Source organism: Cydia fagiglandana, chromosome 2, assembly GCF_963556715.1.
Source record: "Cydia fagiglandana chromosome 2, ilCydFagi1.1, whole genome shotgun sequence".
NCBI lineage: Eukaryota > Metazoa > Arthropoda > Insecta > Lepidoptera > Tortricidae > Cydia > Cydia fagiglandana.
The window spans coordinates 6740138-6765173 of NC_085933.1; the positions used below are offsets into that span (position 1 = coordinate 6740138).

Below are 25036 nucleotides of genomic sequence, written 5' to 3' on the forward strand. Positions count from 1 at the left end.
ATTGTAATATCGTAGCTATTGTCCGTCGTTGTTAACGCTTTGTTTTGGTGTAAGTTTTTAATTGTGACGCTTGAGGCAAGGGTTTTAGCGCGCGAAATTGTTTTTTAAAGTGCTTACCTAGGTTTTATGCACCCTACACATGAATTATACTTAGTTACCCGACAACTCTTTTAAAGATTTTTTCTAAAAACATGCATTTGAAATTGATAATTTTCAGTAGGTAATTTTAAAGACAATGTGGGTAGTTTGTTTACGTCGATGGCGAGCGCCTGTCGCATCTGTCACCTCCGCTGCTATCGCCTTCATCGCACGCAAATTATAATATAATCGATACCATTATTGTAATATCGTAGCTATTGTCTGTCGTTGTTAACGCTTTGTTTTGGTGTAAGTTTTTAATTGTGACGCTTGTGAGCAAGGGTTTCAGCGCGCGAAATTGTTTTTAAGTACTTACCTACTTTTTATAGACCCTACACATGAATAATACTTAGTTGCCTGACAACACTATCAAAGTTTTTTCTAAAAACATGCATTTGAAATTGATAATTTTAAAGGAAATGTGGGTAGTTTACGTCGATTACGGACGCCCGCCTGTCGCGTCTGTCGCCTCCGCTGCTATCGCCTTCATCGCACGGAAATTACAATCGATACCATTATTGTAATATCATAGCTATTGTCCGTCGTTGTTAACGCTTTGTTTTGGTGTAAGTTTTTAATTGTGACGCTTGTGAGGCAAAGGTTTTAGCGCGCAGCGCAGGAATGATTTTTGACAGGTTTCATGTGACTATGTATTTTAAGAGCAAATTGATTATTTAGATAAGTACTTTACTTCTTTTTATTAAGTCTACGTATGAATGGTTTAGAAACGACTATTTAATGGTTTTTTTATCGTTAAAAATGCTTTTTAAATTGATAATTTACAGTAATTTTAAAGACAATGAGTTTACGTCCATTGCTTGCGCCTGTCGCCTCCGCTGATATTGCCTTCATCGCACACAAATTGTAGGTAATCGATACCATTAAAATTGTAATAGGATCGTAGATATTGTCTATCGTTGTTAAAGCTTTTTCATAATATAATACACCTGACACTAGAACACACGTGTATTGTTGTAATGTAAGTTTTTAATTAGGCGGCGAGGGTGTTATAGGATACTGAGTATTTTACGGAAAAATCTATTCATTTAAAACTCCAACACAGAAAATCTGAGCGGAAGAAAATACATAATTATGTACCTAAGTTTTTTTTTTAGTTTTTGTATGCGTAGTAATTTAAATTCTCTAAATGAATGTGTTATATCTTGAAATAATATAAAAAAACAATAAATTTTTTGTAGTTTTCTTGTAATAAAGTTAATATTCTCAACCCCTTTTCTACTTAAATCTGAACCGACTTCACCTCAAGGCGGTATTCATTCCCACAGTTTCGTAACCAGGCAGTATTCCCATGGCTCATTTTCCACTTAACATTCGTAATTCAAAAGCCATAAACCGGGTTCACCGTTTAGTGGCGGTAGTTTTATTATGGAAACGTGTGGTTCAAGGAAAAGCGACCAGAGGTTGCCTTCTCTTCCTATAAAATTTCGGTACCGGTTATGTCAACGACTATATAATTTTAAAATAGTTGTATATTGAATTCAAATATTTTTCTTGCATATCTGACTGTTTTAGCATTTTTGTGGTAAAATCATTTATAATTGACGAAATATTTTCTTCTTTTATACATCGGTGACATTCGATGACTTTCATCGTCTGTTGTCAAAAAGTCTCCTACAAAAAAAATCTTCCTCTAAACTACGGAAACGTGTATTTTATTTTCGTAACTCAACCAAAAATTGCATATATTTTTTTGGCATTTCATATTTATTCCACCCAGAAAGAAGCTCTTCAAATCAGCCAATTTTTATCCAAATCCAACGAAAAGGCCAACAAAAAAATAAAATCGGAACAAATCCAGCTGTTGTAAGTGATAGTCAGAATGCTAAGCGACACAGTGTCAGTAAAGACAGTAAACTTGTCTTACACGTATGTAGGACTACATACGAGTAAGACAAGTTTACATCTAAGATATTATCATTGTCGCTTTATCGCGCCCTGCCGAGTTTGTCACATTGGCAAGGATCTGCCCCGTCCCGTTCTCCTCTTATCGCTTAAGGCCCGCGGCACACCAAGCTGTCGCCTGCCGGGCCCGAAGAAGGCGAGCGTTCCTAATAAACACGAGCGTCAATAAAAGTCACCGCCCCACTATACATATGTCCCTTTTCGCCAGCAGGTGGACGGGCCCTTAGGGCTGCTAGATATTATACTTAAATTGATGGTAAGATTTTAAAAATAATATAGGGAATCGTCAGAAAAGAGATGGGATGACCTAGACGCATTACTTATGACTGTCGGAAGTTTAATAGGTAAGTATGCAATACACTGCGACGAGTGGGGGAAAAGAGACCCTACTATGTTAGTTAAAAAACTCCTAATTAGTCAATGTAGAAACTTCATATTGCTTGCACAAGTTGAAAAACTATTTACCTACTGCCTTAAAGTAAGTCCTCAAACATTTCAAATAGCCATCAGACGTATGCTGGTAATGCTGCCTTCATGCAACTGTTTAAGACTTTCAGTCCTGCGATGTTGTCCGACTCTACCTTATCTCTATGAGTGCAATAAATTATACAAAGTGCAAAGGCTGTCCATCGCAATTCAACGCGGTAACGCAGCGAGTGTGATGGGCACCTTTGCGCCGGGGGTAGCGCGGGGAGGCCTCTTTGAGTAGTTTTTATATTCCTTATTTTATTTTAGATGTATTTAGGGTTTTAGTTGTAATTTAGTATTATTTATAGATGTATATAGTTCATAAGTTATTTATTTGTTTTTCTACGGTCTTTTTCCTATGAAATAAATCCAAATAAATTATACTGAACTAAAAAGAGAAATGGAATAAATTAAATCTTCAAATCTGAACACAAATTTTGAACATGTCAATTTTATCAAATCAAAGCCGAAATTGAGTGATGACCCTGCGTGTGCTGTACACGCATTAAGGTATGTAAATCCAACTTTCCGTAGACGAATGCCGTCATTTCATACATTCGGACCCAGCCCACGTGTGTACCTGGCTTAATAGATATATTTTTTAATATACCACGCGTGCAACAGCTCGAATAACATCCTTTGAAATACGTGTGTTCTAGTGTCAGGTGTCTAGGAAATAAAAAGTATCACATATCGGGTATTGATGACGTAAAATATATACTTTATTAGTTACCATTACTTTAACGCAATTGATTATCTCTCTGGGGGCCTAGCCAAATTGTTGGGATGACAAAAAAGTCATGCCAATCGATGGGGTGGCATGACTTTTCTGTCATCCCAATTAATTTAGCAATAAAATATTGCCACTTTGGCTACGACCCTTGATGGGATACGACACGGGAAACGATGTAGCTGATTAGCGTAGGTATAGGTATTTACTATTGCCTTGGAGAGAGCTAGATCTTATTTGTTAGGTTAGGGAATAGCTACAGATGACGGGAGCGTACTCGCACTGCATAACTAAGCATCATTCGGGAAAGAAATTTAGGATTTTCAATTAGTAAATAGTTATTTATAACAGATACGGAAACTGACGGACAAAGATAATATTTAAATGCTAGTCAATGATAATGAACCACCGCCCGGCTCAGAACTGCTCCTTCATTGTCAACTAAACTCTTGTTTATAAACAGGCTTTTCTTACAATAATTGAACAAACTAACGCCAATCAAATGCATCCGGCCATACAAATCGCGTTGGGCTTCAGTCAGGGCACAACGCAACGAGGTGTTTAATGATGCAATAATTTGCATAGAAGCCCGTTGGAGACCTATTCTCACATCAACTGTCTCTGTAAACCAGCATCAGCTGTCCCGTGCTTAAAGTTGCCTTTTAGAGCGCGGGCTCTTGTTACGGCGACGCTGTCACTAAAATATCGCGCCAATGTGACGAACGCGTTGTTTTTTTCTGCCAACTCATTATAGCAAGGAATTCTCTTTAGCGTGGAAGTATGCTAGCCTTAAGGCAGCGATCGTGTAAACATATTTTATTTACTCCAATATCCTTCTAAGTTACGCTAACTTAGCAAAAAATATTTTCAAAGGCCGTGCGAAATTTTAGTGTTTCATAAAACCTTACTAAATACGTTACAAAAATGTAAAAGCTTACCGTAAAAGAGACTCGCCAATTGATTTACAGCAATATGTTTACCTGAAAAAAAAAGGTTGATTATGTAAACAACGGCCATAAACGCAGGTGTGAAAAAAATCATTAAAGGAGCATTGAAAAATGGGCCCAAATCAATTAAGGCGCCGCGAGTGGAGAATAAATCGGGCCTTTCCGCCGATCCGGCCCGCCGCTAAGCCCGGCGCGCAATCTGACATTTATGAGTCCCATAAAAACGCTCAAGTAGTGACTTTTACTACTTGTTTAGTGAACATAAATGTCTTTGCCTTGCCCGCGCTCCACGTCGGCCGTATTTAAAAGCGCACAGTTCGTGCAATGTTTTGCTCCTTTTACCACTTTTTATTTACTGTAACTGTACTGTTATGCAACTGTATAATGCTTTGGTTACTTTTCAGCGGGAATTTACGAGTGTCGTCTTTTGTCTTTATTTTAGCTGCGAAAACATGTTTGTTTTTAGTTTCGGTAAGTTGCTTTGAATTATGTATTTGTCTTGACAAATTGCTATGTGTAAATCAGTGAACAATTCTTATTTTCCTGGGTCAAGTTTAACGTCTCCTTTTGAAATATTGTTTCTCGCTGCCTTCCGGAACATTGGGTTATAAATTTAATGGTATACGTGACAGGCTTTTTAAAGAACAACTGGTCGCTAAGTATGCGGTGAGTCAATAAATCAACGTAGAGTGATAGGACAGCCATAATGACGCTATCTGATATTGTTTACATCGGTGGTACTCGTAAAATCAATTAGACACTTACCGTTATTAATTATTCATCTATTTGGAGACAAACCTTATTTATAGGCCTAAAGTTAACTATGCCAAGTCATGTAGGTATCGACCTTTAGATCAATAATAAAATTGTTGTATCAACGTATCGACTTAAATGGTTGTCTCAATTACCAGTTCATAACATCGATAAGTACCTAATTGTACAACAACAAAAAGGGTGCATATTAATACTTAATTGCCTATACTACTTAAATGTATGAAATTATTGGCTCTTGGTTATCTACTTTATTGCAGGAAAAAAGAAAAATGCGATTAAGTTCTAAAAACAAATAAATATATTACTAGGCAGTAGCGAAACACTAGATAGACCTAGAGATAGCGATGAATTTAAAACTTCGCCACCTAGTAGAACTAATACGGTTCACTGACCTAGTGGTAAATTCTGAATCTAAATATTGTTGGCTTTGATATTAGACTTGAATCGTATAGAATAAGCGCACCTGCTTCCGCTAACCTCATACCATATATGAGCGTGGAAATACGAGCGTAACAGGCTGAAAATTAGATTGAACTACCTAATCGTATTAGATTAAAACAAAAAGAATGAAGTCCTACCCAAACTGAGTTATGTAGATACAAGCCTGATAACTAAGTAAGCCTCAGTCACTCAGTATTCGGCATCCGATGTAGGTACATGTTAGTGCTCAAACTTTCGCGTTGGCCACCCATAGCGATCATACATACATGGCCAGGCGCGCCGAGGAATAGCAATGCGTCTATGTACGAGTACACTCCAAGGTCGGATGACAATAGATACACTTGATTGCTTTTTGCCCTTAGCTGTTAGGTTTTGAAATTGTTTGCTCATATTAAACAGGGGTATCTGCATAGTTGAGTATTCTATAGATAATTCAGCTGAAGTTCCCTGCGGTCAATGCATAGCATAGGTAAACATTATTTTATGTCAGTGACCAACGACCAATCATTATCATCATCATTTCATTATGAAACTACACAACGGGACTTAATCGCGTATTTAAGTTTTAAGATTTACCTCCGACGTTTCGAGGACGGCGTTGTCCCCGTGGTCATCATTCCAGCCTATATACGTCCCACTGCTGAGTACAGGCCTCCATGCGCGAGAGGGCTTGGGCTATAGTCCCCACGCTAGCCCAATGCGGATTGGGGACTGACCAATGAAAATGGGTAATTTGTTTAAATATCTAAGTACAAGAATATGTACCAGAATGGGTTTCAAAAATACTTTTACGTACAAATGGTAAATCTGCGTGCGGTACTTTTGACGGCACGCGCTTCTAACATATCAAAAAGATAACCTGCAACCTGAATAGCCTCAATACCCCACATAACTTTTGAACTTATTTCACCATTATACTTGATTCCTGCTTGACAATTTTTTATGCAAAAAAACATATTATCATTTCCGTAGTTTCAGTGTCCATGTTTGCAAATCTACGCGGGTCTAAATACCACATCCAAATAGGTATAGGTAATTGCCAAATCGGAGCCTATAATTATGGCTCCCCAAAGAGTCTCGGCTCGTCTATCTTAGTTCTATAATGCTTTGTACGATAAGTACATAAAATTATCTCTTCCTGAACAGTTCAACAACATCACCGAATCCAGAATATCGTTATATTCGTTATCAGTGAGCGTCGTTCTAACTTCATCACGACATTCTTTTACTCAAGACCAAGAAAGAGGCTATTTTGAAAAACCAGCACAGCTAGCTACCGATGGCGTACCTTTCAATTGTTTATTTGTGCTGGTGGGAGACTAGCGAACAGCGACCAAGACCTAGGTATATGTCTCTTTCATACCATCAGGACAATGTACCCTATGCAATTTAGACCAATTTCGTCAAATAACATTTTTAATTGACACTTATTGTTCGAAAACTGACGATTGCTTAAAAATGTGCTACAAAACTGTGTAACCCTAAAAGTGATATGTTTTATTTTTTAGGTGGACTTCCACAACCACAACATGGCTTGTGTTTCAAGCGTATCATCATCTTTAATGAAAATAGGTAACGATTACAATGAGCGGTTTAGTTTTGTACTCGCATGTATGCCAAGTTTCGACAAAGCTCTTTGCTATTCGCCACGAGCCCTTGATATATCCGCGCTAAAAGAAAGTCCTCTGTCTTAATCAGACATTCGGCCGTCAAACACGCTGGTTTCGCCTCAAATTAGCCAATTAGAAGTCCCGATGGGACACAACACCTATTAAATTAAAGCGGAATACGCACCGGTCACCTCCCGCGTCGATTTTTAATCGTATGTATGCAACGTGCGGATCGCGACGGCATTTCGCATATCAATGCGAACGGCTAAATTTAACGAAAAAAACAATGCTGCTTTGTTGGATGTTTAAATTATTAATCGTGATTAACTTTAAATAAATAATTGAGAAGGAACTATTCAGTACTTATTTATATGGCCAAAACATTTCGCTTAATGCTTTAATTTAATTGTACATATTTAGGTTTTGGTTCAAAGGTAAACTAAATGGACCATATACATATAATATTTACTTACTCGAACATTTTATTACCTTATTTCCTTTATTGATTTATTTACCTTAAGTAACGCAAAACATTTAAAGGCCTTTTTGTCTTTAAGAATTGTTGTATTAAACATTCCATCATCATTTCATGTAGGTGTTAAACTGGAGAGACAAAAATTGCATGTTTTTATAAAGGTAACATTGTTTTTCTATTGTCTAAATACAGCACATGTATTTTGTTATTATTTTACACACACGTTAATCTCTGACGTAACAAATCAAAATCAATCAACCTACCAACTGCCACAGCATAACTTCCTAATAGTGTATCTAAATTCATCATTCAAAATAAAACAAAAATCTAATCACTAAGTAAGATCTTATTAATATAGACTTAATTAAATGTTTATTAAAACTGACTTTAGATTGATTTTAAACGAGACTTAAAGTCTTTTACTTCTTAAGTTAGGTAGGTATCATTTGTTCGTTACCATTGCAGTCAAGTCGATATCAAATGCACTGTGTAATTTATGAATGCATTTAGTTTACGATGCGTTAACTCTTCTGATGTTTACACATTTGAATTACATTTTAACAAAGTAAGCTTGATGTTAATTTATAATTTGAACTTTAAATGCTTATAATAAAGTTGAATTAGGAATAAGTAAATGCTTTTTTGAGTTGTGACGCTTTGGTTTTGACGCGGAATTTGCGTAGACGCGCGACGATGCGTGAAGTCTAGGTGTGCAGTTGGTGCGAAAATAGAGTTACTTAAGTATCTGAAGAAAAAACTATTTACTGAATTTTTTGTGTATAGTGTAAATGAAGATTCAGTAAAATTTTAGTAAGTAGTTTTAATTAAGTAGTGTTTATTTAGTTATGAGTTATGTGTAACACCAAAAGCATAAAACAGCAAAAAACTGGAAATTATACAACGATAGAAAACGAAGTCTTTTCGCTACATAGCGGTCTCATCCCAACAACCTACACCGCCATACTTCAAAGAATAGGTTCTTTGACAGCGTAACGACAAGTTTAATTATAAAATTACACCAGAGTCATCAGGTATCTAAACTATTAGTTACTAGGTCTTTACTTTGTACACTCGTACAAAGATGAAATTGATATGAAACATGTTGTCTGTCCACCGTTTTAGCACCTGTCTTCTATAGGTAAGTTAGTAGGTATGTACTAATGTACACATCAAATGAATGTATCTATTATGTCTGAAAGTTCTAAACCTTAGGAATGTTAATTTGGTTATATGTGTTTATAGATCGAAATAATAAGGTCGCGAAAATTAGTTACCTTGTGTCGAAACCAAACACACACCATCCCGATTCTACCAAAGACGAATAGTTATATAACATTATTCAAAACATTGTGTAGTCTAAATCAATACCTTCGATTAGTTTCTAAAACATCAGCTTCCCATATCATCTCCCGTAAATAACGAAGCCTTTACATTAATCAAACTGCATCGTCACTTGACACTATACGCCCGATCGCCCACGGCGGCCAATAAGTACGGACACCTCTAAATGTTAATCACCAAGTGTCGAAATTATTAATGACAATCGCACATCGGTGCGGGACGTTACGCATGCAGATTGGTATGCTAACGAATGATTAACTATGTATGTGTAGGCACAGGTACAGATTTAGATCTGTGCTGCGTTTAGAGGGAGCGCTGGTCATTGTTGCAAGTTGTTAGGGTAAGTACTAAGTATGTATAGTCAATCTCGTGTTTGTTTTGTTTTGGCCAAAGTTTCCGATAGTTTACCCATTTCTGTCCGTCTGTCTGCCCATGGCGTAGTAGAGCTCAGATAGGAGGTACCTATACCTTTAGTACCAGAAATTTGAGTCGAGATCAGGCTGTCACAGTGGTAAAATAAAATTGTTTAAGCTTTAAAACGTCTTGTTAACGTCTTGATAGTTGCATTTTAAGGCTTATATAGTTGTGCGGGTACTGAACACCACTTTGTTACCAGTTAAAATGATCTCGTTTTATTGTCGTGGCCTAGTTGATCAAATAAGGTTAATATAAAAAAAATACTTCATTAAAAAACGACTGAACAGCTGGATTTGGATTTACTAAACTAATTCCATTATAGTATTTTTCAAACTTGATGAGTACGCTGACAGATGTGATCTCAGTACAATTTTGTGAGATTTGGGATTTTTAGGTTAAGTATAAATTATATGGTGATGAAAGGTGTTTCCACCCCATCGAGTTTGAAAAATACTATAGTTGATAAAATGAAAGCAGATGACCAATTATTATTCATTACATTCACATAAGTCTCAATAATGAAACACTGGAAGAGCTTACTTGACTCACTAACAAAGCAAACACATCATCAGAGCAAAGCTGTGCGAATGCTAACTCTATAGGTTTAATCTAATGCAGACTAGATTTAAATTGGAATTTAGCTGGTGAAATAATTGAATTAATATTCGCAGTTCGAATGTCTTAATAACACAGTAAATGGCGAATTATGAACGCGAAATCGCTTATAATTTCACTGCTTAAATATTCTTATCACACATATTACTTAGCTGATGTGGTTGTCATAAAACTGCGTTATAAATAATGACTGAAGGTATTATACTTGAATGCAGCTTGTTTGCACATTGTGAGTATATTGCACCTGTGATTTTGTTACCTAGGATTATATTAGCTATATTAAAGAAACACGCGAAGAGCTTTCACCGGACATTATTACTTAAATAACATCTTGTTTTGAGTTTTCATTCACCATTCAAGTTTAAACCGTGAACGAGAGAGGGTTAGGGTAGAAGTATGTATATTAAGTATGTACCTATTATGATGATTAAGAATAACATAATGCAATTTTATTATAGGTAGCATACCCCGGTCTGACAGGAGCAATTTTAGTTTGACGTTTAAAGAATGTGATGTTAAATGAATCTTTTAATATGACGATAAAATTTCGACATACCGCACCACCGACAATCGGGACGGGAGAATGCTTATAAGGGAAACTTATAAGATGTGATTCAAGAAATTGATTGAGTCAAGTTTGATCGGTACAAAACAATAAAACTGGGCAACAATGTAGTGCCACGTGCTTGTATTATGGAGTTCAATCACGGACTCATTTTATTGGTTTCTAAAGAAAGGAATGTGCCGTGCGATCAGCTTGGATCAGCTATACGTAGGATTATGTAATGCTTCCTTAAACGTTCTTTGAATTAATGGTCAATTTTGCTAACTAACAGGATAATTTTTAATATTTTTAACATAAATAAACTAGATTTCGAAGTTACGCCCAGATAAAATAAAAACAATAAGTATATAAAATAACAATACAAATAACTTTCTTCTACGTATCGACCTGCTTCTTGACCCAAAGTCAGTAAGTAAGTATACTCTTATAACCTACTCAGAAAGTGTCGACGAAAATGATTACATATTTCGTAACTTTCCACGTGGAAAGATCCAGTAAATTTCTCAAATCTTGCGAAGGAACAAAGTTCAAACAAAGAAACTTTAATACGTATGAAATTTTGGAAGAGTAGATACCCATCCGAGTAGATTTCTAACATTTTGCAAACTTTCTGCAACTTGTATAATATTAATAAATTCTATAACTCTATGGGTAGGTAACTTCACTAGGCGACATTGTTACATCGGGCAACCATTTCACCATGGTGACCATTTGCACTTTGCACGACTTGCACTGCCAAAAGGGGCAGTTTTGATTTTTCAATATTGAATTTTGAGAATTTAACATTATTGTATCGTTAGACAAATTACCTTAATCCAAATGATTTAACTTGGATTGGATTGCAAGATATATCAGGTGAGACCTATCTGGTTCTTGTTTCAAAATTTTTTTTTCTGCGCAAAGGACCCTGAACCACAGAATAAATAATAGTACAGTGAAACCTGGTTAATTGGCACCTGGATAAATGGAAAACCTCAATAATTGCAACCAAAAGTCCGGTCCCGGTCCCTAGAGATCAAAAGGCCTCTATAATTGAAATTTTGGAACCTCTATAATTGCAATCTAGATTTTTGTGCTTTTCGTAATTTTGCCTCTGTAATTGACCACATCGCAACTTAAGACCTCTATAATTGACACTGTGTTAAAAAAATCCGTTATTTTTGCTCTTGTTTTTACTTCTATTATTGAAACGAGTCTTACTTCTTACCTCTGTAATTGAAATAATGTAGTTGTAGACAGCATAAACAATATTTTAATAGCAATTATCATTTTATTTATATCTCCATCCAGAATGCAATTTATTTATTGGGTATCTATAAACAGCTTGTAGTAGGTGTAATAGTTTTGATCAATAAAAAACAAAGTATGCTTTTTACATTCTAGTAAAACTTTCTTCTACAATTCAAGGGATTTTTTTAAACCCAAATGATAAGAAAAGAAAGTGGTAATTAATGTAGTGTAAAAGTGCAAGTATAGACAGAAGCAATATATAGACCAGAAACACAAAATGTAAGCGTGTAAATCTACTTTAAATGTTTATTTGCACCTCCATAAAAGAAATCTGTCAGAACGCAACCTCTATTAATGAAAACCTCTATAATTGACACAACGATTTTTTGAACCTCGTTAATTGGCACGACCTGCTTAAATGAAAAACCTGGTTAATTGACAAAAATTGGCCGGTCCCTTGAGATTGCAATTATCCAGGTTCCACTGTATTAGGTACAGAAGACTCACTCTCTAACAAAACGCGTCTGTCACGATCAGCACAGATTATGGCCGCTAGGTGGCGACAGCGCCACGCGCGGCTTATGGCAAACCCCAAAATTGGGGTCGAACGGATCTGCTTTTAGCTACCTGTAGCAAAGCGACGAAATCGCGGAGTGAGCCACGCCTGCCTGAACCAAGATCCAGCGCCACGTTCCGGAAGACTATCGATGTCACAGTATTAACATTCACCGGACTGGCGGCTCCGCACGTACCCGAATAGAATAGACTCATAATATTTTATGATCCCTTGTACTCCTTACGGGTGTACGAATTATAAATAATTAATTCTAGCGGTCGTCGAAAGGCGTTAGGAATCAAAACAAATCATTCGCTAAGCTCTATAAGCGAGGATGACAAAATACTTGGACACTGTCTGCAGTTCTAATTCCTGTGGATTTTTTTTACTTATATACAGAGACCACGATGGAACGAGTAGGTATGTACCTAATATGGCCATTTTTTGGCTTATGTGTTACCGACCACTTAGGGTTATGTCATTTCATGGAAAAGTAGTTGGTTGGTTTTATCTTGCAGACTTATTCTCATGTTACAAACATGCCCTAAACATTATAAGAGTTAGGTACCTATCTAACTTACGACTTAGCGACCGAAAATGTGAAGGTTACTTTTGCTTCTTAAACTATGAATGAACCCCCCCCCCCCCCACTTCTCGAAGATGCAGTGTAGCATTAAGTCCGCCTTTTGTCACTGTATATTTTTTACTGTGCAATAAAGTTTCAATAAATAAATGAAATGAAATGAGTCCAAACCGATTTCCGAGTTAAAATATTCGAAGGCATACCTACATAGGCCCGTTTATGCATAGCTTACAGATAGCTGCATAATGCTTGCGTGTCATACAAAATGCTTATTTGCAGTATTGTTAAATTGTACAGTGCACAGAATCGTCTTTAAAAGGATAGGAACAGACTAGCACGCGATCTCTTTGTGGTTCTGTTTAGACCGCCATGAATCTCAACCTTTAAAAAAGGTTATAGAATTATTCATTAAAGTATGTCTCAAAACGCAAAAAAATATGTTAAAAATACATAACACTGAAATAAAGAACAATATATACGTTCCAACCTTTAACTTTCAATTGCGATCAATCTTGTTTTATGATAATTTTAGGCATGTCTAAAGATAGCCGTATATATATGGCGTCCAATCATCTTACTGAGATAGTAAGTGATTAAGATAGCTGTAACAATGTTCAATCAAATTCACTAGGAAAGTGAACTATTTTCCATTCTATTCACTGACCGTTCAACTAGCTAGAGAATAATGCTGACGCTGACTAGGAAACGAGGGCAAAACATTCATACAATTAGGTTAAAAACACCGCCGTACTAACTATCGTGACCCGCACAGCGCCGTATATCTTTCTTTTTTGCTATCTCTCCTTGGATTAGACCGTCGCGGCTGGCAGGCTTGCATATGTTCCAGCGATTTTTCACGGCTACGGAACCCGTGTTCAAAGGGCACGCAGCCCGGTGTCGCAATCACGATCCCCGACCACGACTAGTCCTCTACTATTTATTCTTACAACTTGTCAACCCGGCCACTGGAAAACCACCCTTAACTTGGAGATACTTAAGTCCAGACTGAACGCAGCAATATCTTAGTTTGCAGACAAAATTGAAATTGCGAATAAACTGGGAGATAAAGACTTTAAAGTTATGGAAATAAAGCTTATGGAAGATGCAAAGTAGGGAAGAGAAGAAGGCAAAATGTCTCTAAACCGTGTCGCTACTAGCCTTAAAAGCATTAAGTTTATTTTAGAGATAATAATCATTGCGAATGCGAATGCTTTATTGTCAAGAAGATAGAGTTGCCTTTTGATTCTTTTTGGTTCGCTCTGGTTTTAATTATGAATTGGTTAGCTTCACGCATGCAATATTTGCCCGTTTTATGTAAAAATAGAGTAGTCGGTCACACCATCGGTTTCATTATCTTTAATCATCTAAGTCGACTAAGTTCCTGTTTAATATAAGAATTTATTTATTTATAATTTTGGACACAATACATAATACATCTTAAATAATTACGAAAGTAACTATGCGTCAAAAATATGTTTAATATTATCTGATAACATTAGTACATCTATCTTCTATAGTATCTATGACTTTTTGTACCTATTAAATTACAAGTAAACCAGGTCACATTGGTTATTATCAAATTTTTATATTACTTTTAATGTATTAAAACAGGTTATTCACGTATTTTGAGTTTATAATTTACCTAATTGTGGTTGATAAGTGCCTCCTAACTGGAAAACGATTTTGGGTAGGTAAGCACCACCTAAGTCGGTCGGTCATCGGTATAGAACTGTACAGCCTTGCAAAAAAAGAGTAGAAATTAAAAAGTGGCAACACTGTAGTGTCGTCCCTTTCAAATCAATTTATATAAGAGAACGGGACGACACTACAGTGTTACCACTTTTTTATTTCTACTCTTTTTTGCCAGGCTGTAGATGAAACTTGTACGAGTAAGTCTCGGTAGTTCAGTTGGTAGAGCGGCGGGTTAGTATCCCGGAGTCGCAAGTTCGAGTCTCGTCCGAGACAGTGAGTCTGTACATTTTTATTTTATTTTATTTTATTATTAAGGTTCATTACATTTTCCTTTATTTCCAAGCATTGTGGTATCGCAGACAAAACAAAAAAAATCAGACTTAAGTATATTTTGATCGCCTTGATGATGTCTCAAATCGACTCTCTATAAATACATTTTTATTTGTTTGTACTGGATGGCAGTCAAGAATTCTTTCAGCTTCTTCCTGAAGCACGCTCATAAATCCAGTGTGACAAAGTGGTAAGTCAAACGCATGACTGGGTCCCTCTTGGGTAGGAAATTTTAAGATATATGCGCGTCCTTCCGTATTAAAATCGTTAGGTGAAAATATTACTACATTTTGCAAAAGGATTTTCTTTCTTTAAACAGTTTTTGTTTTGTGCGTTTTGGTTACGATGAACTCAAATAACACAAAAATACTTACTGTGCCTACCTACTAACGTTTATGTTTTATCGTTCCGTTCGCTGCTTTTAATTATAATAGTTTTTACGAGACCATCGGTAAGTCTTTAGTTAGGCATAATGTAGGCCTAATAATAATGCGAGAGATATACAAATGAGATATATACGTATTTAAAATTAAAATAAAACCCAATTAAAACTTACGTTCTATGAAAATGAATAAACCAAACACAGATTCAACAATAAATGAGCCGTAATGATCTGATGAGTTCTAAAGAAAGGTAAAAGTGTAACTGTACGTAGGCACTTACAATATAGTAAAAGAAATATTTGGGTAAAGGTTATTAATCTCTTAATTATGAATATATACGCATTCTACGTATATAATATACTAGAAAAGTAAAAAATGAAATCAAAGCAAAGCCGGCTTATTAAAATAATTTCGGAGGAGTGCGTGCGGTGCGTTCCGAAACTACCACTTCTCACGCAAACACTGACAAACGAATTTAAAAAGTAGCACAAAATTTAAATAGATTAAATAAAACTGGACCTAGTGGCTTTCAAAATATGGTAGCTTTTAGTTTTAAATAAATAACGGGAGTTTTGGAAACGTAATCAGTAGCTGAACCTGTCCTACTGACTTATGGTGCCGGAGTATCATAAACATAGATTTGGAAAAGTATGTGGGCAAGTAGAAACACTAATTACGTAAATTCAAGAAAATATTGAACTTAAAATAATAGTTTCAGGTTTAAAATAGTATACAAATTAGGTATAATATGCATAAGATATGTTGTTAATAGGTAAATACATATTCTACTCGCTATGTTATCGTTTATAAAGAATTGTTATGTGTAGTAGTATTTTACGTAAAGTAACTAGGTATTTATCTATTAGCGTTATCCGTTTCACTCTAAAAGAGTTCAGACTTTTTAACAACCTAAGTATAAATTATAACAAACCTCTATCTTTGAATTTTAAAGCTCAATAAAGAAATACCTAATCAACAAACTACGATGATGCACCGCCATGCTTATTCTTTCCACTCTTATCTCTCCGCACAGAAAGTTAATAATAGCAAGGGTAGGCACCCCTAAAAATTAAAATGGCCGCTGCACGATCGGCAGCCATTATTCATCCCGCCATGCGCGCTGTCATTTGTCTAGGGGTGGGGAGCATTCTCACTTATTCGAGTGTGAAACTAATAAAATACCTAACTGATGAAACATACTTGTGATAGTAATAGTAATTGCTTTTTTCTATTAGGCCATTTTAGGGATTCGATTAAGGTCGCCTTAATAACTGAGTATACCTACTTTTGTCATGAAATTTTATAGTTCTTCCTTTGCGTGGCGTTTAATATTGTTGATATTTTTATGAACAATTATTGAAGTATAAAATAATGAGTTATTTAAGTATGAATGACTAAACGTAAGTACGTGTCTAAAATGAATAGCCTAATAAATCATCTGACTTAACCATAAAAGTTATTTTATTTGTTTTAAATAAGTTATTACTGTACCGTTTAACCAATAAACACGTGTTTGTAAGTAAATATTTGAAGTGCGACCATTAAAATCAAGTTTAATGCCTCGTAAAAAATAATGCCCTCATAATCGTCCATCCAACGCCAATGTTGACATAAAACAGCGCCCTCTATCGCCGTACCGTCGAACCGCTTCTCCACTACGTCACAATCTCGCCCGGATGACAAACGACTTTTATGGCAGTTTTATGACTGTTACATGCTTGTTTATTTACTGTTTTGTAATAGAATGTCAATAAACAATGTTGATAACAATAAAACGAGAGATATTGCTCTCGATAGCCGCCGGTTTTGGGAAGCGAGTAATTTGTTAACAGAGACATCTAACGGTGGGTAGATGAACTAAATGCCAGTGGTTTTTTTTTTTGAGGAGCGTTGAACGCATCCGTCTTTATAGACGCCCGGAAGTGTGTAAGGCCAAGTTTTATAAATACTATGTTTTTACCGTGTGAATTCAGTTTACTTAAACTTTGATTGCTATAAAATTTCTAACTAAGAAATAAAATATAAATACAAGGAATGTGTATGAAAATGGATAATAACATAGGTAAGTAGGTAAATTTTTAAAACAAACTTTACCTGGACCTTTTTTACATCCGTACCTAGTTAACGAGCGAATCATCATTTATCACGTTACTGTACATCAATAATTCATTACTAATAACATAGTGGTATTGACGTAATTAGTGCAATTACGCGCCCACCCAGCACTCGCGCAGAACGCTACCGTGCTACTCAAATGCCCCAAGTGTGTTTTTCAATCTAGTGCACTTGCGTCGTTTTATTTTACAGCGATAAAACGGTACCACGGTGCTGTATAAAAGGTGCAAGTGAGGTTAAGACGTGAACGTTTATACGACGTTCTGCGATCTCGTTGTACAGTAGTAATTGAATTTATCTTCATCTAAGTTAGGTAAGATAATTGCGTTCTTCACCTTTGTGGAGGCGATGTAAGGTTAAGCCTCGCTTTATTAAAGGTGCGTGAACGGTTGACAATAGGTGCGTGGTCAGATCATTGCTGAGATAACCCTTTGTAAACCGTTTAAGTTATGTAGGTTGTGTAAAACTCCATCAGTTGATCCCTTTTAATTTATTTTTGAGTGTCAATCTAAATACATACATAGTTGAGTATAGTTTTTTTGCACACGCTCATGATTTTCGTATGATTTCGAAACCCATTATTATATGTATTAATATGATCTTTTTTAAATTACATAATTTATTTGACGTAAAAAATAATGATTATGTTTGGTTTAATTAAAATTAAATAAAAATGTACCTACATAGGAAAAGTACGCATGTCTATAGGAACTGTGCCTACTGGTTGTTTAATTATCTACTTTTTATTTTTCTATAAAGTATATTTCCATTCCAAAAGTACCTATAAAAAATGATCGCCAAAGGCGAAAAAGCTATTACAAAAACTGTTTAAGGCTCTTGACATGGTTGTGAATGCCTTATAAAGTTTTAATTAAGTAGACAATTAAGTGTTTTTACCAACTGGCACATTTCTACTTATTATGTCTACGGAATCTTATTAGAAATATTAACTTATAATCTACGAGTACTTATAGTATAACAGGCAATCGACAAAAAAATCTACTGTAATTAATTTTATGTTTTTTTTTTCAATGTATGATGTAGTCTAATCAAATAAGTATGAATCTATGTTGGAAAAACCTTTTAGTTTTATTGTGAGACTTGTTAGACACATCAACAAACGTAGAATTGAGGAGTTTATAAAACAAAATCCTCAAATTCTCGCACATACATCATCGACAGCTGAGCGCGTATCTATGCGCTATTGTATATTATAGGGGAACAATTACACAACCATTAATCAGAACAGTGGATATTGCCCCGGGCAACCCTTTGTTACACCCTCCCGCCTAAAGACCCGCACTTGATTAGGCGCGGTAACTTACTTTTTACCCTTTTGTATTGTGTTTTGGAAGTTGGAACGGGAGGTTTTAGATTCCAGGACGAAGTGTCGTATTATTAGTAACTGTTTTCTTTTCTGTTTTGTATCTTTTGTATCTACGGTTGTGATGTAGTAAAATTAAATAGAAAATGTCTACATATGTTTTCAGAAGACGTACATTTAGTTAACAAACTTGTATTAAGTATAATGTCCTGGGTTCTAATCCCAGTAAGGGCATTTATTTGTGTGATGACACAGATATTTGTTCCTGAGTCATGGTTGTTTTCTATATAGGTATTTAAGTATTTATATATATCGTTGTCTGAGTACCCACAACACAAGCCTTCTTGAGCTTACTGTGGGTCTTAGTCAATCTGTGTAAGAATGTCCTATAATATTTATTTTTTTATTTATAATATACCGAAGCATGGTATAGAAGTATTTAATAACTAAGATATAGGGAATATTACTACAGTTGTCCCTGTGTTTAATTTATGGTCTTAATCGACCTTGCTTTGGAACCACTCTATTTATAACAAATTAATACAAACGTGGTTTTATAAATAAGTAGGTATTATAAAGTAACTGAAGAATACCACTTTTTATGTACACTTGTAAAGTAACATTTGTATTATTTTACGAATAATCTAATAAAAGATCTGGCAACTGCTTATTAGACGGCGTCTTATACGATTTTTACAAATATTATATATTTGTAAAAATACAAAAACTAATAGAAACTCTTTATAATAATATTGTCAAAATACGACCCTATTTGCGGTATTAAGAATAACACTTAACAATGTTTATGTTTCCTGAAATCTTACTCAAGATAAAAACAAAAGTGACTTCTGAATAATGGCATTGTTATTTGTTTTGTGCATAATCACATAATTCTTGGCAGATTTAATAGTTTTGTAACGGCTTGTAGAAGATTAATGAAAAGGAAATTTATTTTAACAACCGTTGAAACCGTGAAATTGTATTCCACCAGGCAGTATTTTTAATTAGGAGAATTTTTTGGCCCCTATCCAAGACAAAGAGGAATTGGTATATAGTTATCACAGAAATAATATTTTTCTATAGTTTGGTAGAATGAAAATCTTTAAAGAGAGAACAGTAAAGTATATTTAGCAGTAAAATGAAGAACTAAGTAACTGCCACAAACTCCAGTAGGTACCTAATTGGCGATGTTCTACATATAAAAGCTTTTTTGCATAATTTTGCTTGTTTTGTGCGAGAAATGTGATGTGTATAATTTAGAGGTGAAATATTAGACCGTACATAGGTAGGTATGTAAATAAAAAACAAGTTATTAAAATCTTTTAACATTATACCGTATACCTATATCAATAAAGAAAACGCTAAGTGGATATAAAGGTATATGAGTACTTGCTTGCACGCTTAAAAACAAAAACACATTGTTCTTCAAAGGTTTGCGTTAACGCCATAAAGGCTGTTTTTATTATTGCCCAGGATAATTTTGTAGAAAAACCTGGGCATAACAGATTATTATATTTGTAACGCTTCCTCAACTTGTAAGAACAATCTGCTTTAATAGTGTAGAAATAATGCTTTAAGTTTAAATTCGACAGTATTTAGCTTAAATATATAAAATGAATATTAAAACTAGAAGAGCAACGAAATATTGATTTTTCTTTTAGATATAAAACGTTTCTGGAATTTCCAAAAATCATTTTTTGTTAATTAAAATAATTCTCATTTATACACCTTACTATCTAAACAAAGCACAACCCCTAATCACTACACCGTGTGAGCAGAAGGCAGTAACTGCGTTTTAAAGAGGCGAAGCTAGCGCCACGCCACCCATTAATTATTTCGGGCGAACAAATGACGCACCTGATTAATGATTTACGTACACAATTCCACGTCCACACCAACCTATGTATCAGTGTTGGCAAAATATCAATTCGAATTGACGATTGACGATTGAGGATTGACCGATCAATTCGAATTGACGATTGACGATTGACGAAACTAATTCTAAATCTACTGATTGAAGATTGACGATTACTAATCGTTAATTCGAATTGACCGGTCAATCCTCAATCCTCAATCGTCAATTCGGATTGACGATTACTGTCTACTGTATGTACACCTAATGTCCTTTTTATTTAGGCCATTTTTTGAAACTGACCAAATGCGTTCCGAAGCGGTGTCCGAGTTTACCAAAGGTTCCGAAACATGTTTCTGACGGCATTATGAAGGATGTCCTTTTAGGAACATTTTCGGGACTTTCCTTGAAATTAACCGATAGCGTTCAAAATCGATATCTGAGGTGCCCAAAGGTTTCGAAACTTGTTTCCGAGGGAAATATTGAGAGATGCCCTTTTTTGGGACATTTCTAGAAATTACCCGATTGCGTTTAAAATCGATATCTGAGGTAGCCAGAGGTTTCTAAACATCTTTTCGACTGCAATATTGAAAGGTGTCCTCTTTCGGGACATTTTAGTGACATTTTTTGAAAGTGACTGCTTGCATTCAAAATCGATATCTAAGGTGAAAACAGCCTCCAGCATAAACAAGTTTTTTTGCCGTTCCTCTGTTTATCTTTATATCTACCTGTGTGGTGTGTTCTTATTATATTATAAATAAAATAATTAAAATAAATAAAGTAAAAGAAATAAATAATGTAAATAAAATAAATAAAATAAATAAAGTAAATAAAATAAATAAAATAAATAAAATAAATAAAATAAATAAAATAAATAAAATAAATAAAATAAATAAAATAAATAAAATAAATAAAATAAATAAAATAAATAAAATAAATAAAATAAATAAAATAAATAAAATAAATAAAATAAATAAAATAAATAAAATAAATAAAATAAATAAAATAAATAAAATAAATAAAATAAATAAAATGAATAAAATAAATAAAATAAATAAAATAAATAAAATAAATAAAATAAATAAAATAAATAAAATAAATAAAATAAATAAAATAAATAAAATAAATAAAATAAATAAAATAAATAAAATAAATAAATAAAATAAATAAAATAAATAAAATAAATAAAATAAATAAAATAAATAAAATAAATAAAATAAATAAAATAAATAAAATAAATAAAATAAATAAAATAAATAAAATAAATAAAATAAATAAAATAAATAAAATAAATAAAATAAATAAAATAAATAAAATAAATAAAATAAATAAAATAAATAAAATAAATAAAATAAATAAAATAAATAAAATAAATAAAATAAATAAAATAAATAAAATAAATAAAATAAATAAAATAAATAAAATAAATAAAATAAATAAAATAAATAAAATAAATAAAATAAATAAAATAAATAAAATAAATAAAATAAATAAAATAAATAAAATAAATAAAATAAATAAAATAAATAAAATAAATAAAATAAGTAAAATAAATAAAATAAATCAATACTGACATCAGGAACATGTTTTTGAACCTCTGGGAACCTCAGATATCGAATTTAAGTCCAGTAAGTAAGTCCCAAAAACTTACACCTTTGAAAAGTAATCTTAGGGACTATGGTTAATCTAGATTGAGAATTGATTTAATCCGAATTGAGGATTGATGCGTTAATTCAAATTGATTCAATCGGATTGACGCGTCAATCAGAATTGATTCAATTCGAATTGATCAATCCGGATTGATCAATTCGGATTGACGCGTCAATTCGATTGATCAATCCGGATTGATTTAGTTCAGATTGATGCCAACACTGCTATGTATCTACAAGCACAGGTATATACAGGGACACACTGTACAGACGTGTTATATGGATGTATGTTATTTATGGTCGATAGTTACATGTGGATTTAGGGTTATATTTTCATTATGTCATCATTTGCACTTATTTTTATAGAACCAATACGTTAGTCTCAAATAATTTACCTATAACTACCAAGCGTAATTTTCATCTATGAGGTATGTATAAAATAAAAAGTTAAAATACGTTGTTACAAAAAGGAAAACAGTGGCGTCTATAAACTCTAAATGATATGCTAAAGTAAATAATTTAAAAATCATAATAAATTAATCAATAATAAACAATACTTGAAAATGCAACAGGAGTGTACAAATGGTTTGTTTTTGTAGAAAGTCTATATCTAATAATTCTAACTCCTGCTGACTGGACTATCGGATGCCAATTGAACGATATCTTTGATCGTGTGTGGCAGACATCGCTATTGTTAGTACAACAAGTAAATGGGATAGCTGCCAGACCGCTGGATTTGTAGCATTCTATTTTTTATTATGTAATCATTATTTCATGTTTATATTTATAAATTTATTTATTTTAAAAAGTATAAACACATAATTTCCACTTTCTAGGCAACTATTTTTAAAAGTAATCCTTTCAAAATAACTTTTTTGGAAGCTTTAATTTTTTTAGAAGACCTATTCAAACGATGTGTCAGAAATCAATATAGGTACCCTAAACAGTTCACTAATCAATTATATACACACTGTCCATAATATATAATTCATTCGGCTTCTCATTGAACTTGGCCAGACATACTACACAATAGGTATTTGGATTTGCTTATCTTACCTCTCAAAAATATCGTACCGTCGTATTAATTAATACAAGTAGTGATCTAGCGATACATATAAAATAAGTAATACATATATTTAATACCGCCTATATTTCCCGTATAGGCATTAGGGTGACCATAATGAAATTGATTTCCCTGGTAATAAAATGCATCCTTGATAATCCGCCGTTTTTATTAGACCCCACATTGGCAGGTCAGGTGGCTCTCCAAAGGGTCGCGGGTTCGAACCGAGTCGACACTTTCCTGTGATTTATCTGGCCACCCGTTTTAATTTTGTTCTGATATATAAACGTGTGTTGTGCGAATATTTCAACTTATAACCTAGTATAGTAGGGGCAGAAAGTGTTTGATATTGGAATTCGATTTTGGGTCTGATTATAACCATTTTGTATTCAGTATATGTATAGGTATGTTGCCGTCAAACCCGTTTTTAGTGATAACGAGTTTTAAAACTAGTTTTCCGAAAAGCTTGAAGGCTATAGTTTTAAATGGGAGCTAGAACTAGTTTTGGCAAAGTGCATTTGATCATAACTAGTTTAAACTAATTGTAGGTTACTTTTAACTAGGAAAGACGTATTTTCCGCAAGGTGTTTCGGAAAACTAGTTTTAAATAGATAAATGTTTTCACTTCAACAGCTTTTTACGGTAGCTTATAATAAATTCAATGAAATCACCTATTGTGTGAAAAAGTAGAAAATAGAAGTAATGAGAACAATTTAAGTAACTGTTCCAAGTGGTTGTAAAATAAAAGAAACTTATACATATTTTATTACGTACATCAATATAAATACTTGATGTATTATTAATTTTAATGGTCTCTTATCTTTTTCTCATTAGCCATAGAATATCCGTTACGTAGTGATATAATAATATAACGGTGCATGTATTTGCGAACATGATTTTTAATTTAATAAATAGATACCTTCAAAATTATAATGTTAACTGTAAGATTCGACAGCAACACCCACTATTAAATAACATTTTGTATTCAACTATATACCCATTATTAAGACAGGGCTGGCTTCGGGCCTCGAAAGATTGTAGGTATCTTATGAGATTTTTTGTGAAAAGTTTATTTGGAATAGATAGGATCAAACTAAACATAAAAAAATTAAGGTCTTACCTAAATCTGATTTTTCGAACGATTTATTATTGTTTTTAAGAGTTTAATCATATTAGGCTAAATATACCAAGGTAAGTACCTAGGTATTTGTAAGCCACCTAACTCCTGTATGTTTCGCTGTTTTTTCTCTATACCAAATTGCCTATCTGAGCGGTCTGATAAGTCAATCAAAGCCAAAAAGTCTTTCAAGCAGTGTTCCAAGTCCGAACTTAGCAAGATTTAGATGAGGGATAAAATCGGCCCCCATTTAGCATCGGCGCCGGTATCACAATAGGTACTGAACGCCAGCCGATTTAAATTTATTTCGGACGTCGGTTACTTCCAATTTAAACCTCTTAATCCGCTATGATATATGTCGGTATTCAGCAGGATTAAAAGTTCTACGGAAAATAACCGGGAAAACCTTTTCCGGGGTCGGATTGACCCGGGATTAGGTGACCGGGATTGAATATACATAAATCTCGGAAGCTTTAGGGGCAATTAAGGCTGATAAGTCATGCCGCGATGATGCGGGCTAATCACGGATTCGCGTAAACATAATTCCGATATTAAAATTCTGCCCGTGCAATGGTCAGCCGGGTGTGGGGTCATAAATTATTCAATTTCATAGTAATAAAATACGCGTGACTGGAGCCGCGGCGTGAAAAGTTTTCAGCAATTACGGGTCGAATATAACAAAAAGCGCGGTGGTGTCG

General features: G+C 34.0%; 1 protein-coding gene and 1 non-coding gene across 4 annotated transcripts in view; one reads left to right on the forward strand and one right to left on the reverse strand.

Annotated features, from left to right (window-relative positions):
* The window catches only part of LOC134674822 (homeotic protein antennapedia-like), a 238640-nt gene that overhangs the window by 132037 nt on the left and 81567 nt on the right, over positions 1-25036 (reverse strand). For 2 of the 3 annotated variants that reach the window (XM_063532993.1, XM_063532979.1), the window contains exon 2: positions 4198-4239. The exons of the other annotated variant lie outside the window; for it this stretch is intronic. The gene's annotated coding sequence lies outside the window, so the exon portion shown is untranslated. The remainder of the gene's footprint in view (positions 1-4197; positions 4240-25036) is intronic. 3 annotated transcript variants of the gene reach the window in all.
* Positions 14707-14778, forward strand: Trnat-agu (transfer RNA threonine (anticodon AGU)). The gene has a single exon. It is a non-coding gene; the product is annotated as a tRNA-Thr (tRNA).